This window comes from Pleurodeles waltl, chromosome 9 (assembly GCF_031143425.1).
Source record: "Pleurodeles waltl isolate 20211129_DDA chromosome 9, aPleWal1.hap1.20221129, whole genome shotgun sequence".
Classification (NCBI taxonomy): Eukaryota; Metazoa; Chordata; class Amphibia; order Caudata; family Salamandridae; genus Pleurodeles; species Pleurodeles waltl.
In genome coordinates, this window is record NC_090448.1 from 498,510,715 (window position 1) to 498,515,744 (window position 5,030).

Below are 5,030 nucleotides of genomic sequence, written 5' to 3' on the forward strand. Positions count from 1 at the left end.
GTGTTGCTCACCAGCCAGTAGCCAGTGGCTGGGGGTGACTTCCTTGTTGGATCTCCTGCCTGCCCCCCGCTCCACTGTTAGGCTTGCCTCTGGTTCCCTTGGGCAGTTGTTGCTTGCCCCCGGCACCTGGACTCCTGGGCCTGTTTGTGCTGGGTCTCCTGGGCCTGGGGTGGGTCAGCCACTCCACTTCACGACTGACGGCCCCTTGGTGGCCGCACAAGAGGATTCTGGGCCAGGGCCAACATTGACCTCCTTAGGACTTCGCAGGACTGCCTGGGCGGGAGCTACATAGGAGACGGTGGCTTCAGGCAAGTGCTTGACATCCTGCAAGTTAGGCTAGGTGAAGGTGTCGGGGAGCGTACAAAACTGTAGCATAGGCTGTAGGTAATGGGTTTTTGATGGAGGCGGCTGGCGTTAGGCCATGGCGGCTTGTCTGGACCGTGTTGCCTTGCTCCTCCTGCCCTCCTGCCCTCCTGCCTCCTGCCTCCTTCTGCCCTTTAAAACGGGTCTCCTTCATTCCTTCTTTATTTCAAGTCTGCAAGTCTTCAATTGGAGCACAGATATCTTACAAGTGCTGCAAAGCGCTTTTTTAAGGATTTACGTACCTACGCTGAGCGACATATTTCCTCCTCTGAGCTTCCCCAGATTTTGAGGAAGGGCCTGGAGCCTGGAGCACTATGAGGTCTGGTAAAGTAAGGAAGGAGCACCCAAATCCTCAAAAGCGCAGGAAATGCAGCTGTGGTGTTGGTGTGGCTAATGCCACTTCGCATTCACCATCAGCCTCTGAAAAGTGGTCTTATCCCCCTTCACCCACTGCAATTACAGCAGCACTTCTTCCACCAGCTGAAGCTCCGCCTAGTTTAGCAATTTTGAAGTCTCAATTTTCTGTTGTCCATACGCCGCATCCATGCCTCTCAAAGCTCCACAAGCCTTCTCTTCTGACTTATTTTAAGAAATAACCTAAGTAGGAACTTTTGGCAAATGGTGGGGAGATTAAGCCGGAGTCAGGCCGGAGTGTTCCCATGGAGCCTGCAGTCACCAATCCTTTACCCATTGCTTGTGGGTATTTCACACCACCGGCACAAGTCCACTGTCCAGTTTCACCCGTCTTCCCCCAGTTAGCATCTCAGAGCGAAGTGAGCCACTCACCGCCTCATGAGGACCAGCTGCCCGCATTTTTGCCAAAACAAACTTTTACAATTATTATCTCCAGTGACCATCCTTTAAACGCAGGGAGTGGGTGCCTTCTTTAGTGGCCTCTCCAGCAGTTCCCCATTGGTTTGCCGGGCAGGATGGGCTGACTGTAGGCTGCCGCGACTCCCCCCAGGATCACAGCATCCCCCTGCCATTTATCCCTCCGGCAGCCCAATGGACCAAGAGTTCAACTGGCAGCATTCATCCAATGTTACCAATAAGGTCTTCTAGCGGGGCTGTTCTCAGCCCACAAATTGAGTTCATTAAAGGCGAGCTCAATGACCATTCACTCCTTGATCTTTCTTGTCTTCAGTCTGATTCCTTGAGCGGTGCTGACAGGAAATTTAACCCAGTGCCCTCTCCTATGATCACGGTAACTGGCTCTGCCTGGCCTCAGCTTTTGCAAACTCTCCAATCCACTGTACTGGCTGTGAACTATCACTCTGACAAACTGGACATCCAAGTTGATCTGCTGAGCACACTGGCCTCTTATGTAGCTGGTATTGATCAAAAAATTGAAAACCTCAACCAGCTAATTACTGGAGCACAGACAAGCTCCAATTTTGTGCAACCAACATGTTGTTGTTCTCCAATCATTGAAAGCCTTTCATCTTTACCCACCTTTTTAAGTTTGTTGTATGTGAAACCAAGAGGCTATTTTCAGCTCCTGTGCCCCTGGTGCCCCCGCTGAATCTAAGCTCCCTCTCTGATTTTGCTCGGGGGCCCACTCAACCAAAAACATTGGACGATTATTTTCTTCCAACCAAGAGTGTAACCTCCATCAATCTTCCTCGGTCAGTTGCTACTGGTGTCCTGGAGCATGTCATTGCGGCCAATGGTGCTTCCACGACTTCTCCCTTACCTGAACTTGAGTTCACGGTGCCTGCCTCTTCCCATTTTCACCTGCATTTCTGCACAACCTGCTTTAGTTCAACCAACGCCCTCAGGAGCTGATCCCGTGGCTCAACTTCCGTTGAGCAAGAGGGAAAAAAAAGACTCCGTAAACAACGGAACAATAGGTGGAGCCAACCCCCTCAAGGATTTTCAACAAATGTTCAACTGTCGGTTTGTCCTGAGGCGCAGCAGCTCTTGCAGTTGCAGGGTGCCCCTAGGGCGACTTCACCATCCAATCCCTTGTTGACCTCACCCGTTGCCCTTCCCCTCCAGATTGAGCCTGTTAAGGACCCTTCGGTTGGCACCACTGTGCAGGAAACTGAACCCCTCTTTAACGACCATTTGATCTCGGCTGAGAAAGGCAACTTAGGCAGTGTGTCAGTTTCAGTAGCCCCAAATTGGGGTAGTGGAGTGCCTGCTTGCCCTGCCGCCACACTGTTTGTATCCAAAACTGTTCATGGGAATACTGATGGTGATGTTTGGACTTTGGTTCTTCCAGTTTCTCTAAAATGCCATCTGATAACAGAAGCAGCCTTCCTGTAATTTTGCCACCAAGCCTCCGGTCCATCTATGCCGATATTCCGGCCTTGGGGGGGTCCTGCGGGCCTATTCAATGTAGAGGAACAGTTACATCCTTCATTCCCCCTGTGTCCCTCCACGACTCCATCAGAACGCTCAACTCTTAAACTTGTGTCTGCCCCAGAATATCGCTCCACGGGCCCTCATGACAGACTGAATGGGGGCAATATTTTAAGACTCTTTAATGCCATCCCGGATCTTAACTACATTGGTTCTAAGGACATTGCGTTCATTGAATTCTTGGACTCTATGGGGCCCTACCCAAGGGACTCCACCTTGGTTTCGTTAATTTCTGCCACAATAGCTCAGTCTATTCTCTCTAAGAGAGATTTATTTTTCTCGTGGGGCATCACAATAACTCCCTATAGGGAGTCTGGTTATCCTGTGTTACTACCAGAATCCCAATGTTCAGCAGCTACCATAGTATTGAAGCCCTTTTCAATCTTGAAAAGTGCCCTAGGTGGCACTTCTACTTTTAATGGTACTTCTCGTACCGGCTCTGGTTCCCAGGGGTCCTATAGTTGGGATTGGCTGCCATCTACCCTCTTGCATGGACGTCCCTATTGACCCCCACGGGTGGATGGTTCTGTTCAAACACTTGGATATCTGTCCTTAAGTTCATGGAACTTCAATGGGGTTGCGCATAAGTTTGCCTTGGCTGACCTTTTAACATTTTTGAACAGCTACGATGTAATTACCCCCTCAGGAAACCTGGGCTGAGCACAGCTGTCTGTTGCCAGATTATTTAGAAATATGGCAATCTGCCCATAGAACGAGCAAGAATGGCCGTGCCAAGGGAGGATTAGCCATCTATGTAACTGTTAAATTAAATGGGAGTATATTGCCACTGGTTTGGGATGATAACTGGATCCAGGGGATTATTATAAGGAATGGGACTGCGCAGCAGACCCTTATAGTAATTAATGTTTACATTGCTCCCGGAACAAAGGAAAAAAGGGGCAGGCTGTCTCGCCTGATGCATACTGTGGGCAATTTAGTTGGGGAATACCCATGTGCTAATTATCCTATAACTGGTGATTTTAATACGAACCTGTTTCAGGATACAATGGAGGCTCTTGAGGGTCCTGATTGTGGTAACCACCAGTTAATTCCCAAACAATTAAGACCCCAGGGTTATCTGCATTGCCCGTTGGGAGAGTACTTAGTAATGCACCTTAACAGCATGGGCTTTAAAGTCTTGAATGGCCGTTTACGTGACGATGCCACCCCCGGTGGACAAGATCAGATGGTCAACCCCGCTCCTATTTAGACTATACCATTTGCAATATTGAATTGTTTCCTCTCATTGAAAGTTTTCTGATTTCTTCCCGGAGTGAGAGCGATCATTGTCCACAAATTGTATCTATCAAATCTAGATTTCCTGTACAAGATGTCATGCGGGCAGTGGGTGGTGGTGTTTGTTTCGAGTCACTAAAGCGCATAAAATGGAATGCTTCTATTGGCAGCATAGTATTGACTGAATGTATTATTTTTTTTTTTACTCTGAGGGATCGGGCTGTGTGACCCCAATTAAGTTACGGGTTAAACTTTCTTGCCTTTTATGGTCAAAGTTCCACCAATCTGCACGTAATCGCGTTCCATCCCGGTCCTTTGTCATCTCTAGGGAAACCCGGAATCTAAAGAAAGCGCGTAATAGGCTAGCAAGGGCAATTAGAAAAAGCCCTGATTCTGAGTGTTTATTCGTTGAATACAAACAACTGAGGAAAGATTATAGGAAGGCTGTTTGTGATGACTATCAGTCCTATCTTAGTCAGTTTGGGGCTAAACTTTTAAGCGCAAGCAAAGATCCAAATTCTATGAAATTTTCCTCCGTTGTTTAAATAGCAACCAAAGGGGCATTGGTGTTGTCGATATTTCAGAATGAGCTTGGACATCTTACTTGACTACCCACTTTTCCCTTAGCGAGCAGGATGGGAAACTGCTAGATGAGGGGGCCCATAGATCTACTCTTGCTTTGTTTAATACGTGTCCCTTGTTTACAGGGTCTTTAATTCCCTCTAAGGGAGTGAGGAAGTTCTTTCAATTATGTCTCCCCCATATCATCTCGAGGGCTAAGCAATTTGGAGCCCCCGTTCCCAACGGCCTTCCACAGGCACTATTCAAACATGATCCTCTCTTTTGGGCTAACCATTTTGCTCATTTGTTCGAGCACTGCCTCTTGACTTCAACAATACCTGAGTCCAGGCGTGGTGCCATCCTTCATCCTCGATATAAAAGTGGTTCAAGGTCAGACCCCGCCAATTTTAGGATGATAGCCCTGCTGGACAATGAGGCTAAGTTCTATGCTAGTCTTTTGTTGCAAGATCTCCGTGCTTGGGCTGAATCGAAGGCTTTTATTCCCA